This window comes from Lonchura striata, chromosome 5 (assembly GCF_050655825.1).
Source record: "Lonchura striata isolate lonStrDom1 chromosome 5, ASM5065582v1, whole genome shotgun sequence".
In the NCBI taxonomy this organism is placed as follows: domain Eukaryota; kingdom Metazoa; phylum Chordata; class Aves; order Passeriformes; family Estrildidae; genus Lonchura; species Lonchura striata.
Window position 1 is genome coordinate 30,170,812 of NC_140707.1, and position 14,901 is coordinate 30,185,712.

The following is a 14,901-nucleotide window of genomic DNA, read 5'->3' on the forward strand; positions in this document are numbered from 1 at the left end:
GCTGCGTTCTAACCCAAATACAGCTGCTTTTAGGTCTGAAATGATCATTAAGAGATTTAAATAGGATTCATGGATAGGATGCTTAGCATGGCTAGAAGCAGCAGATCAGCAACAGTAGAGGCAGTGAGAATGAGTCTGTGAATGAAAACTATCACAACATATGCCACAGCACATGCTGTAGCTGAGAGGGCTACCATACAATTTCAGAAGGCTTTAAGCATTTACCCATACAGAGTAACTCCATACCATATCAGAAAGCTTCAGCTATCTGCCCATCCAGAGTAACATCACATCACTTCAGAAAGCCGCAAGCATCTGCCCTTCTTGTTCTTTAGCCCAACCTTTTATACCCCTCATGTTCATGCAGTGCACCTGTGTGCCCTCTGCTCCCTTTGGTGGTTGGTCAGTGCCCCTGGGCTCTCCATGGCTCATTGCTGTCAGTGCTGCTCACCTGCTGCTCACAGCTGTGCCCACTGGGGATGAGGCTTAGCTGCAGTCCCATCCCAGTTACCACAAACCGTGTGCCTACAGAAAACCATACATCTAACATAATGCGATACTTTCAAAAAATATAAAATAGGAATAGTTTTGATTTTTGTGCCTCAGAGCTCCATCTTAACTAGCAGTCTCTTGAGGATGCCTGCATAAACAGCAGGAGCAAAAAATGCAGGCACAAGTGGAGGCATTTCTTTGCTCCATTATGTGCTGAGGAGTGCCTCATGAGCTTCACATGCTACTATCACGTGCACCTGGCACCAGAGCTGTGACGTGGCTGTAGGGGGAAGGAGCTGTGATGCAAGGTGATGTTGCACGGTGTGAGTACAAGGAGAGCTGACTCAGAGGGAGTGCCACATTTTACCTCCCCAGCACAATAGGAGCCATGCCAAGAAACACTGGTAATGTAGCTGGGTGAATGCCACCTGAGTGCAGTGTCCCAGCCAGCCACTTCAGAAGAGCATATTGTCCCAGGAGAATTACCTCTTGTTACACAAGATGATGGCTGACAAACATGACTAAAGCTTACAGGCTCCATTTGGGCAAAGCTTTAATCTTAGAGGACCACCTTCCTTCTCCCACTGCACTCTGCTTGCTCTCCTTCTACTCACCTATCTCTCTGCTCTGTGCTTCTTTTTAAATTTCCTTCTCTGCTTACCTTTCTTCTGTCTTTCTCTCTTCACATTTCTTTTTAAATGGTAAAATGATGGAATTTGCTTCTGCCTGTAGGGAAAATGCACATTTCTGTTGCAGAAAGATTTTTCCAGAAACTCAGTTTGCAGTCTGTGAGACCAAACACATAAGGTTGTGCAACAGCTTATCACCTTCTCCAAAGCAACCGTCTGATTTCTTCTAATGTGGCTTTTGCATTGATAAAGCAGCATATAAACTGTGGGATAATCCAGACAGGAAATTGTTCATAACCTTGTAAACGTCAATAGCTGTATAAATAAAGAGTTTCTGTATGGTGCAGAAGGCATCTCAAAGGCTTATGAAAAAAATTTTTAGATATAGGTATAACCCTAATAAGTGAGCCATAAAAAAGAGATTTAATCTCCTTTCTCTGCTACTCCATGCAGATATTTAAATAAAATTCTCATTTCTTAAGGATGTGGGAAAAAACTTTTGATACAGTCTTACAGATGTGTTTGTGCACTTGCGAATTCTCAAGTCAGCCCCAGTTCATGCTGTTCACTTGGTTTTGCACAGAAGTACCTGAGCCTTAGTGCTCAGCTTATGAACAAAGGTTTGAATAAATTTGACTAAACTCTTGAGATTAGCAGGAAGAATTTGCCATTGGATTAGTCCATGACACAGTTTTTCACAGTTCTTAATAAAATTGTCAATCACAGAGCTTCTCAGACTACTTGGAGAAGTATTGCTGAGGTATGCAAATGGATGCTGAAGAATTCCACAGTGAGATGTCTCTGATTGAGATACATTCCTGATTTTGATTTGAAAAAGTGGACTTTGTTCATAGGTTATTAAACTGGCTTCATCTGATATTTCCTAGTTTATAACCTGTTATTATTTTTTATCGCTCACCATCGTAAGAGTGACCCAAGACTTTGACTTATATGATGTAGAAAGTGTGGGGATGATAATACCATAAATACTAATCTAGTTTCTTTTCTTTCAGCTACAAGAGAACCTGATTAACCCTGTTGATTCCATTGAGAACTCTCCAACACCAAACAATTCAAAGTCAATCATAGCAGACAATGTAATGAACACACTGCATCACATCTTCACCCCTATATATGTAAATTCTCTAAATAAGAATCATGCCACACTCAGCATTTATCAGGCTTTTGCTGACTTTGTAGCAACTACTCACATAAGTTTTTTATCCCCTGAAAAGGCACAGATTTTCCCTTTTTCTTATTTTCTTTTTTCTTTTTCTTTTTCTTTTTCTTTTTCTTTTTCTTTCTTTTTCTTTTTCTTTTTCTTTTTCTTTTTCTTTTTCTTTTTCTTTTTCTTTTTCTTTTTCTTTTTCTTTTTCTTTTTCTTTTTCTTTTTCTTTTTCTTTTTCTTTTTCTTTTTCTTTTTCTTTTTCTTTTCTTTTTCTTTTTTTTTCTTTTTCTTTTTCTTTTTCTTTTTCTTTTTCTTTTTCTTTTTCTTTTTCTTTTTCTTTTTCTTTTTCTTTTTCTTTTTCTTTTTCTTTTTCTTTTTCTTTTTCTTTTTCTTTTTCTTTTTCTTTTTCTTTTTCTTTTTCTTTTTCTTTTTCTTTTTCTTCTTTTTCTTTTTTCTTTTCCTTTTCCTTTTTTTTTTCTTTTTATTTTTTTTCTTGTAATTCCACACAGAAACATTGCTACTGACTAGAGACAGGAGAGTCCATAATTGAAAAGAAACCAGGAACATGTATAAACAAGGCTGCATCATAGAACAAGTTCCCAGCTCTCCTCTTAGATCCCATTCTCTTGCATCCTAAAGACTGTCTACACCAGACAGGGTGGGGCTGGAGAATGATGGAACCACTGGCATTCTCCTTGACTTTATGCGGAATGATCACTGTATGTTAAAGATACACATGTTGCACATTTCCTGCTCTCAGAAATTCTTGTGAGAAGACTCACAAGAATGTTGAATGTTTTTAGGATTAAAATTAAAACTGGTGACAGAAAGAAACACTGAGAAAAAGCAAAGCCGACTAGAGACTTGGTGTTGAAGAATAGGCAACATTTGAGTTTTTGAATTTTTCTGGCAACAGCTTCTTGCATTTATAGGAGATGGATCAGAAAGGAAACTTTGATTCTCCAGCCAACCCAACAGCATGGTCTCCAGCATGGTTTTGACTTTTCTACAGAAAAGGATGCCTTGATGCCAAAAAGACTTTGTGCACTTTTTTACTTGAGAAATTTTATTTGCTACATTATGGGAGAACTCATGTTCTCTCTTGCCTTCTACTTGGCAGAAAGGAAGCAGGGCCACAGAGCAAAGGCACGGGTCTCTTAACCAAAAATCCAGTTCACTGGGATGTGAAATGGTTCTACTTTTAGATCCCACTCTTCTTCTAATGACATTAGCCACCTCCCAGTTTTAGATGCTGTGAGTGGACAGCTGCTCCAACAAACAAAAGTATGTAGATGTATCCCGGCTAAGGAGTATCAGGTAGAGTGACAGCCATTTTTCTCATGTCACCAGAAATGAGGGTCAAAATGCTTTGCACAACCTTCTGTTATTTTTTAAAGGGGAGGAAAAATCAAGGGTGTGTCTTTGACCTTTGAAATATGATGGGAATTCCCCTACAGATTCAGGTCAGAGGAGTTAGGAAACAATACAGTTGATCAATCTGAGACAGCTCAAGTCTTAGAAAACAGTAGGAGAGATCAACTTAGTGCTGTAAAATTTATCACCATTTTAAATATCTTTCATCTCTTCATTTACAAGGCCCATAAAAAAGGCAAAATAAAAGTACCTATTTCTCTCAGAAGTCAAGATGGCCAATATTCAAGAAGATGTCTATCTACACAGGAGAGCATAGAATCATTTAGGCTGGAAAAGACCTCTAAGATCATCAAGTCCAGCTGTAAACCCAGCACTGCCATGTCCAGCATTAAACCATGTCCCTAAACACCACATCTACAGCTTATAAATACCTCCAGGGATGGTGTTGCAATCACATACCTGGGCAGCCTGTTCCAATTCTTGACAGCCAGTGAAGAAAATCTCAGTGAAGAAATTTTTCCTAATATACAAACTAAACTTCCCTTGGTGCAACCTGAGGTTGTTTCCTCTCTTTGTCACTTGTTTCTCAGGAGAAGAGACTGATACCCACCTCACTACAACCTCCACATGAAAGTAAGGATTTTGGGTAAAAGCAAGTAAATCAAGGATCCAAAGGTAAAGAATCTCATATTTTTTCTGACCTGGGAACTATTACCTGTATGCATTTGGTGCTACTCATCATTTGATGCTCCCTAAAAATGTTTTCACTTTCCTGTTTAAAAAGTGTGGGACAATATGAAAGGCTGATTCAGAGATGTGTACACACATTAGGTTTCTTGGTTTAAGAAATCTGTCTGTGTTTTAGAAAAATACATTTAATCTTCTTAAGTTGAGGCCAAAATTTTTTGTTCCTACTCACCAGAGCCTGGAAGGGCATAATGCATGAGAATGGGGTTTTTGTAAGTCTGAACAAAGCTATACCTTTCTTTACACCTTGCAGATTCTGTAGCTTTGTAAGCTTGAGTTGGCCTTGCTGTAAAGTCCATGCTCCCATCCTTGGAAATGTTCAAGGCTAGGCTGGATGGGGCCCTGAGCAACCTGGTCAGAAGAGCAGCTTGTCCTGTGGCAGGTTTGGCTGGAGCCTTCTGTGCTAGGCAAATTTTGGAGACATTGTTGGTTTTGCATGCCTCCATCAGGGTCCATGAGAAAGGAAACCTCTGGGTCCTAGTGAAGATAGGCATAATGCTTGGAAATATTTTGGTGGCTGGAAAATAAAACCAGCATAAATTGTGGTGCTTATTCTTGCTGATCCCAGTTTTATCCCCTCCCCTCATCTAATCTGGGTTACGTCCTAACTCCTGAGCAAAGATCCTTTTTTTCCATCTGTTGCCAGAAACCTTGGTAAGCTGACCTGTGATCAAAAATTCTGCTGGTAACAGCAGGCTCAGAGCCAAGTGAGGCTGTAGGCATCTGTGTGATTTTCCTGCTTCTGCCCCCATTATTCCTTGAAACTGGCAGGATAGAGGAGAATACCATTTGTGCTCCAGATCCTTCAACCTGGCCGTGAGGTAGCTCTTGATTGACCTCAGACTTCTTGTTGGGATTTATCACTGCCCACCAGAAAAAACAGTAGTGGATAATAACCAGAGGGGTGTAACAGGCTGGAGAGTTTCTTGGTGCTACTTGGTATGTCAGTTCATAGGCAGTCAGGTCCAGTGACAAAAAATGCAAAGCTAAAATGAGCTCCCATGAATGTGATCAGCCTCATGCAGAGTTCATGCACATCCTCCCTGAACACACCCCCCCCACCACACACACACCCACACCCCCAAATTGTGAGAAACTGCTGGAAAATCTGTAACAAAACTCCTAGATGCACCATCACTGACAGCCTCAGGTTTAAACAATATAGCTTTCAAGCGAGAAACTCAAGATTAAAATATAAACAGAGTGAGAAATGGTGCCAAACTTGGGGGGATTAAGGGAGTCGGTGAAAGACGAAACTTCAGAAAGTGTTTGAACCTGTTTCAAAATCCTTGACAGTCAAAGGCACAGAAAAGTAACCTCTTAGTTGCTACACAAACCTGTGTATGCCTTTGCCACTGCCTGCAAAGGCAGCTCATAAGTTTTAGTGACCAGAAAAGCAAGTATGTCTCAACCACAGACCTGTGAACTGTTCCAGTTAAATAAACTCTTCCCTCTCTGTCCATGGGTGAGAAACACAAGGTCTTTCTTAAAAGCACAAAGTCTTTCTTAGGCTTTTCTCTTGAAACTTATCTAACCTCATGAAATGTTCATGACTTGCGGCACAAGAAACAGAGTGAAAATACTCATGACAGCCTTAGTTAGAAAACTCAGTTATCACTAAATCCTGCAGGACTGTGTGATCACCAAGGGACTTGCAAATAAATGGAACTAACCAAGTAATCAGTTGGATTTCTGAAAGTTTTTTGTCACCTTCCTTGGTAGAAGACAGAACTGATCCTGACTGAAATTCAGCTGGAGGACACAAGAGGAAAAGAGTAATGGTTCTGCCTGCATTAGGCTGCCTAGATGGTGGGTGTCTACACAAGTAGGCCTCTGTCCATTGGAAAAATTTCTTCTTCCTAAAGCTGTACACCACTAACACTGCACACTAACTCCTTGGAAGAAAGTGTTGCTTCAAAGGCCCTTTCAAACTATGCTCAGGAAGCTCAGAGGGATGTGTTTTGTTCAGAACACATGGAAGGAGAACTTGAAGTACAGCCCAGGGACTCTGAGAGCAGCCAAGCAACCAGGACCTGCCTGACTTCTTGTCTTGCCATGCATTTCTTTGTAGAAACACACATGTTTGACCTTTTGCTTTGGTTTAATCCTGAAAATTGGGGTAGTAGTAATTTGTTCTGTAAAGAAGCATCGTGGGAGTCCACGACTATTTGGAAAGGTCACTTAAGGCTGTTCTTCTGTTAAATTTTGTTGAGTTTCTCCATGAAATGGCCTTGAAAACTACCAGTGCAGCAGTCAGTTGAAACTAACCCTTAACTAGGCATCTTCTAGAAAGAAATGAACATTTCTGTGTCTGCTGCTCCTCAGGACTGTTGAGCAGAATGCAGAAATCTTCATGCTGCCAATGCTGTTGGCTCAAACAATGCTTTTGACATTTTAGGATTAGAACATGAAGGATTAACAGATGAATGCACATTATTATGCATGAAGAACAATTTTTAACCCTTCACACATCCCAAAGAACATTTGCATGGTCTGGGTGGGCAGGGAAGAGGCACTGGGGAAGGGGCATTTGGCTTTCCTTTTGCATTCACAAAGGATTCACATCTGAACTGCCTCATTAACCTCACATTCTGAAAGGATCAGAATGCAAGAGTCTATGACTAGAGCTCTGTAAAAACTTGACAGAATGACAGCTGGGGTAGGATAAATTATGCTTGTTAAAAGAAAGCTAAATATCATCATTTTACTCTTGAGGATTGGGCTATAGTGATTTAAGGGTACGTGAGAGCACTGAATTGGGGGTTTAACTCCCTTTAGGATATACATAACAATTTCAATCTTAACTAAATCATGTTCACTTTCCTGAATAGAGAGATGACAGATAGAGGTCAGCCAGAAAGCCAGGGAGTGGAACGGGGAGCTAGCAAGTACAATGTTCATTTCTGCAACAATTGCTATGTTTTTCTTTTTTTTTTAATGAACTCAGCTAGGATTACACATGCTATACTCCTATTACCATGCATTAATTTTCTGTGATGCTGGCTTGCAGATCTCTCCCAAACCAACTCTTAGTGAAGTTTAGGAGACATGCCCTCACTGTACATTGAATTCCTTTTACAACACTGAAATACGGTCAGGTCTTAACATGCTCAGGCTGTACCAAAGCCAAGTCAGATAGTAATCAGTTGTCATGCTTGGAGAACATTTGCTCTAATATGTGTCTGTACATTTCTGCAAGGGAAGAGCTGCCAGGGTGGGAGGGCACCGGCAGGGAGCAATGGGGAGCTGCCATCCTGCACGCATGCTGAACCCCTCAAAATGAGGAAAGTGTGTTTGTACATTTTTACTGTTGGGGTCTGAAATGATGTTTTCAAACATTCAGTTTTCCCTTTGGGATAACCAAGAGTCTGCATTACAACAGCATCAGCTGCAATGCTCATAGATTAGGCAGCATTTGAGGGTGAGATACAGTTGTTATCAGATAGCGCTTCTGCAGTGTTTGACAGTATAAGCTTTACAGCCACAAGGACCACTCATCCTTCTTGCTTCAGTTTTTAGTCTCAAGTTAATATTATTCTTTGCAATTTTTTTCCCTGTAAAACTGTGAACATTACCTTTTGGAAGAAATCTCTAGCATTTAATGGACTTTTAAGAGGCATTGCAGTTTTCAAATAAGGACAATCCTTTTATTTGTAAATTATGCCTAGGAAAAGTCTTCAGTACCTAGTGTGACTGCAGTCTTCCTTCATTTAGACACATAATGAGGTACATTTTAGAGTAGCATTGCCATTAAGCTAAATCAACTCCTTTAAGACACATGCATTATTAAGTACAGAAAGGTAGGTATCATCTAAGTGATTAATCTGTCATTTCAATATTTTTCTTGAAATAAATACAGTAACCATCCATGACCTAGAATTTTCAGAGAGGAATATGTTTGTAAACCTCAACAGAAAGCAGATTTGAATACCTCAATTTGCTTAAAAATCCTGTTTATAACTGCTTATAGAACAATGATAAAATATGAAGAATTATCAATGGCGAAGGCTTCTTTCTGCTCATTCAGGATGTTGCTAAGCATTCTAGAGCTCCAAGGGTTTGAATACCCTTCCATTAAACTTTGGTCATCTATCTATCTATCTATCTATCTATCTATCTATCTATCTATCTATCTATCATCTATCTATCATCTAGCATCTCTCTATCTGCCAATGCATGTAACTATGTCACAAAATGGAACTCTGGTCTGAAACATGTCATGCATCTTAATCAATTAGCTACAAATGGCTTCAACTACTGTTTGCAGTAGCTTTACATGAAACCTGTAGACTCATTTTGCAACCATCCCCCTTATTAACTCATTACAGAAAAAAAAAAATCCCAAACAACAAACAGAAGAATAAGAGTGTGGTCAAGGAAAGAATTATATATCTTGTGGCAATGAGAAACCTCAGACTCAATTTGGATAGAGAATTTTCAATAAAGAACACAATAAGCAAGCAGTCTGTGTTCATTGAGAGTATAACATAATTACATACAAATCTTGAAGCCTGAAGTTTTAAACTAATATGTAATTAAACTTATGATGCCTTTAACTGCAGAATGGGAAAAGATAGCTCCTTGTTTAAATTCTATTTCCATTTAAAAATAAAAATAATAAAAGAAGAGCATGTCTCTGGGAGGACACATATACGTCTTGAACCCACAATTACCCACAAAGAAGCAAGATGACTACATTAAACACACCCAGGCAGGCATGGGTCTTAGACTGAAACAGGGAGCAGGCTGGACTGATCAAATACTTTCAGCATCTGAGTCAAATTCTTACTTCTCTTAGCACTGGCTCCATGTCTGAGTTCACTATTACCTCTGTTACCTCTGGAAATTTCTCCTTGGAATATGCAGCTGCTCCTTGGCAGATGTAGTGTAAGCTACACGGGCCAATGTAAGGGCCCTGTATCCTGCTTTCCCAAGCAGGTCAGTGTGTCATTGAGGAATGTAGCTCATGGTTTAACCACCCTCTTTATGACTCCTTGGTGAGATGAAAGATCTAAGTTCCTAGGAAGAGGTTAGGAATTTTTTTTTAGATACTCATTGCATTTTTTTGTAAGTACTTTAATGCAGTGCTGGTGAGGAATCTGCCAAGGCAGCTTTTTTTCCACCAGAAAATTACCTTTTGTCAAAATTTGTAATATTTTGTGAAAATAGATCAACTTCAAAAGAATATTACATTAAATGGCATTCTTGGTCAAAACAGACAGTGATGAATTCTACCTGGTTCAAATAAGTGAAGCTAAGTGGTAACAGCAGGATGGGCCAACAGCTTCTTAGAGCAGATGTCAAAAATTATATTCCGGGTAAGAGAATACTTCATCCATTGAACTGTGATTTTCCAGTTAAAAAACAACCAAAACAAACAAACAAACAAAAAAGGAGGTCTTGTTTTTTTAGTGAAGGAATACACAAGTGCAAAAGAAACATCCCAAAGCCAAATTAGAAGGTGGATTTTAAAGGACTGCATATATCTGTTGTTAGAACTGTGAAAACACAGAAGTGCTTGTTTCCTTGTGCAATTGTTACTATTGTGTAAGTGGTTCCCAGCATGGTAAACAGCAAAGGTAAGATAGTGAGATTTGGTCAGGTTCCATATTGTACACCACGCTCACACATAAATCCACAAAAAGAGGAAGGAAGAGGGCATGTTCAGAGTTACAGTGTTTGTCTTCCTAAGTAGCTGTAATATAGCCCTACTTTCTTGGGAATGGCCAAGCACCTGCCTGCAAATGGGAAGTGGTGAATGAATTCCTTGTTTTACTTTGCTTGCGTGTGCAGCTTTTGCTTTACCTATTAAACTGTATTTATTGCAGACAATGAGTTTTCTCACTTTTCCCAGCAACGGGGAGTAAGCAAGTGGCTGGACAGAGTACAAGACAGCAAAATGCTGCTAAAATCAAAGTGAGGAAAAAAAACTGACCCCAATTGAGGAAACAGCTTAAGACACTTGGTACTGCTTCTAATGTAATTTGCAAAGCTGCTGATTCTGAAGTTTCTTTTCAGGTGACTCTTGGATCTTCACTACTGTAGAAACTTTAAATGGTGCTTGCTCAGTATTAAACTCTGAAACTACTGCTATATGTTTTCCCGGAATTGATTTGACTTCTAACTCATTCCTTTAATTCTAATGAATGTTGCACTTAGTTCTTCTGAATTGTATACCAAATAGCTGCTTGATATCTTTTTGCTGCTGTCTTGAATACTCTTGCAGAAATACTCTGCAATCACTAGACTGAGATCCATTCATTGCAAAAAAAGCAGGTGAGCTAATGGTTCACATTTGGCTTCTTCTCTCTGGGCTCTTGTTTCCTAAGAAAGTTGGTGGGTATCTAAGTTCATGTGCATCTTTTCTGTCTGCCTCCTTGGACCTTTTAGCTACTGACTAGTTTTAACTGGTCATATTTGACACCCGAATAGGAGTCCCAAAGACACCACAATTTCAATGGAAATGGTCAGTTAAGAAAAAAAAGGATTATTATTTTTTTTTTCTTAAATGAAACATGTTATACCTGGATCTGATTCTGCTTAAGAATTCAGATCAAAACCATCCTAAAACTTCCAAGTTTCCTCAGACTCACAGACTCGTTTTTATGTTATGTGATGAGCTGCACAGATTACATACATTGAGACAGATCTGATATTCCATGAAGAGTAAATCAGGGGTTCCCAGAACTGTACAAAGTAACTTAGAGGTAATAGTAATTTCTTTATTGTTTGCCAGGTGATGAAGAAAAGATCAGGAGAATCACTACTTTTAATTTTGACCTGTTTTCCACCAGATGGTGCTCCTTCCCTTGTCCTGCAGTTGCTCTTTCTATCGAGTAATACCTATCCATATCAGACCCTCTGCATCTGTCTCAACCCACCCTGTACACCTGGATGCACTGGTCTGGGTGTCGCCCTCTGGCCAACGCTGCCTTCCCAGCTCTGACCTGCAGCTGTGCTTCACGGGATGTTTGGGGTCTGTTTGGTTCTTCAAAGCCTTCTGCATTATGAAACGGTGATATTGCAGCTGAGCCTCATCACGTTGCGTCAGTACAACCCAATGCTTTGTTACCAACATTCACATTCACCTTTGTGGCACTGTCTGAGAAAAACAAAGCAAGAAATGGGTGCAATTCTGCACACCGGCATGACTGTTACAGGCCATGATGGATCAATCAAGCGTGGGATTATGACCCGTGATGGAATGTGTTGGCTGTTTGGAAATCACCGATTGGTTTGTCCAGACTAGGTCTGCATCAGTGTAAACAAGTGGATAACAATACCAAATTAAAAACAAAGGCTGAGTCAATCAGGAAACAGCACTGACTCTACAGTGTCTGCAACCTGTGTTTTCCAGCACACTTGCTGCTCTTACCTTGACCACTGCTCCCTGCAGAGGGTTTGATCTTGCACCAGCCAGAGCCAAGGCACTGTGGCTCACCCAAAGCAGATCACCAAAGTACTCTTGTAGCTTCCACTTTTATCTGGGACCAGGAGGACAGACAGAAAAGGATGTTGTAAAAGCTTCTTTATCTCTACTAAACTATAAAAAGCTTAGACCATGTCCCATTACTTTTTCTCCGCCATTTTAGATATATGGATTGACACTGCATGGAACAGTAAAGGCACTGACCACAAATAACACTCCTGGGACCTGACAAGCCTCTAGGCATTGGATGCTTAGTGGAAACAGCAGAGCCAGCTGCAGCCCCATCCATCCTTCAGCTGTCAGTATCCTCAGCCTGCTCACAGCCCTCCATAGCCCTCCCCTCTGCCTTTTTCATGGACCTGCTATTAAGAAAACTCCTGAAATAACTGAACATATACTTTGCTGTAAGGCTTTCCCTTAATTTCTTTCTCATCCTCAATATATTTATCCTGTTGGTCCCCTCCCTCTCCCCCATGATGGGGCATTATTGGTCTTGTGGAGGAGATATACTTACCAGATGTGTCAGGAAAGGATGGGTGGGGGTTCCAACATCTGATATAAACAGATGCTGAGCAGGAGGAGTTCGTTCTCTGCAGAGATTTTGTTCTTTGCTCTTATATTACTGGTCTGGGAAGGAGGCAGGTAAGAGACTGCAGTGACAGTGCTACTCCTTTTCACAGGAAGTTCTTGAAGTGTTTTATGAGACTGAGAACTATCACTGCCCCATTCACCTCTTCCTGAACTGAGACAGACGCTTGCCCAGCCTGCACAGTGAGTCACTGTTGAGTGGGTATGCCTTGGCTTTAGCTTGCAATTCCATAATGCATTTTAGGGACTCTGTAACAACAGATGATTTGAAAGAGAATTAAAATGAGTAAAGAAAACTTCAGTGAAACCAGATGACTATAACAAACCTAAGCATTGTAACTGCTATGTCCTATTCTCTCCTGCTGGATATTGCTAATTCACCTAAATCCTTACATCCATAGATCAAGAGCCAGCTTAAAAACAGTTAGGACTTCTGCTAAAAGCTGAACTAAAATTCCATTCTACTTCTTTCTCTTTTTTCCCCACTGTTTGTTGTGTAAAAAAAGTTTTCAATTATGAAAATTTTACTTTCCTTTTTTTTTTTAAGATTAATGTTTTTTCATTACCTGTTGTGTTATTGACGTGCAATAGTAGATATTTAATTTTAATAGCAAGAAGCATTATACTCGGTTCATTGTCAAGCTGTGGAGTCCTAGAAACAGCTTCTTCACAATCTGCCCATGTGCAGGAAGGGTGACTGCACAGACCTTGAGACTCATCCTAAGCTTAATTTTCCTTGATGTTTTGGTGATGCATCAGATCATGTCATCTGTTGTGAGGTTTGTATGTTCCACATTTTCAAATGCCTGGATGTTCTAACCTTCACAGTCAGACCCTCTTTTAAGCTAACAGGAACAAAGATACACTCCCACAGTTATGATAAGTGATACAGCCATTGGATGTCTTTGTGCCAAATATTTCAAGGATTGATGACAGTAAATGTTATGGCTCAAGATCAGTGTATTAGTATTGATTGGAAAGACTATTTCACTTTGATCTTCTTCTACCTAGATGTTTGCTTAATTTCAGAAACAATTCATAGGAGTGTTCTCATCCTCACTCTCCAGCTGCCTTAATAGTATGATGCATTTATAGAAGGAAAATTACTGAAAGAATTTATGCTGCCATCTGATTCACTACCCAAGAGAAAAAAAACAAACAGAAACCAAACCAACAACCCTTTAGAGTATTTGTGGCTAAAGGTATTCCTTCTTTCTCATTCAGAATGGCTTGATTCACATGTCTTTGGGAGTGATTTTTGCCAGAGGACAAATTGAGTATTGAGTGGTCGGTATGAAAACTGATTTAGAAACAGTCACAATTCTGATGAGGCTAGAACAATAGGACCTGCAGGAAATACTTGTTTGTGATGCAAGAATGCAAATTGTGCAGTGTGTGTGCAGAAGAGTTAATCCGACAAAAAGGGGTTTTATCTCAAGATGCAGTTTAAGACTTTGCCCTTCCTTGGACATTTTAATTGCAGGTGGAGAGAGATAAGCTAGTACTCAGAGTGACAGCAAGCTAATATAATGCTTTGTGTTGAGAGCAAAGGAATGAATAGCCTTCTCATTACCAATTTCAGGCATGGGCAGGCAGAAGAAAAGGCAATGTTAAGATCTGGAACAGGTCTAGAGATCCTACTTCCTCCCTGCACCAGCCAAATGGGGACGATGGAAGCAGAACTCCATTGCTGGGCTGGAGCAATCTGGACTCTTGATACTTAGTGATAATTAATGGGCTAAAAGTTACAGATGTTTCACAGACTCACAGTATTATTATAATGAAGATAGTCTTGCACTGACAAAGGGAGTGGCAGTTTAACCTAACACCTTAGTTTACCTCAACCTTAGTTTTTCTCAACAAAATCAGCAGGCTAAGAAGCTAGTGCTTGGGTGAAGTAGGACCCTCTGTGAAAAGAGAGGACTCTGCCTCCAAAAGATTACCAAGGAACAGCTGTGATTCAGAGCTGAAGTGACAAAAAAAGAATGTGTTTTCCAGAAAGCCTCCAGCTATGCAGCTCAGATGGGCAGTGGAGCCATGGTATCAATTGCTGGTGTCCTTGAAGCTGATGGCACCCATCTTCTGATTTACTTTGCCTCCTACATCCTACATTTAAATTTGGGTGTTAGGAGGCTTTTTTTCTTGCTCTTCTTGCGCTTTTTTTTTTTTTTTTTTTTTTTTTTTTTTTAATAGACACTACAGTAAACATTCTGTTTGTTTAGCAAAAAGAGCTTAATGTCTAGACCAAGTTCTTGTTCATCACTAAAATCCTCACAAAAGATTTCCAAAGGCAGTGTAGAAGGCACTCTGCAGCACTAGCAGTGACAGTGCCCCTTGGCACCAACTGAGACATTAAAGTTCCTATGGCTGAAGCATCTTTTAGAGGCTGTGAAGATTTCCTGGGGAGCTACATCTAGCTGAAGGTCTTTCAACCACATCCCTTTTTCTCTCGAGGACATGAGAAGAGCACACCA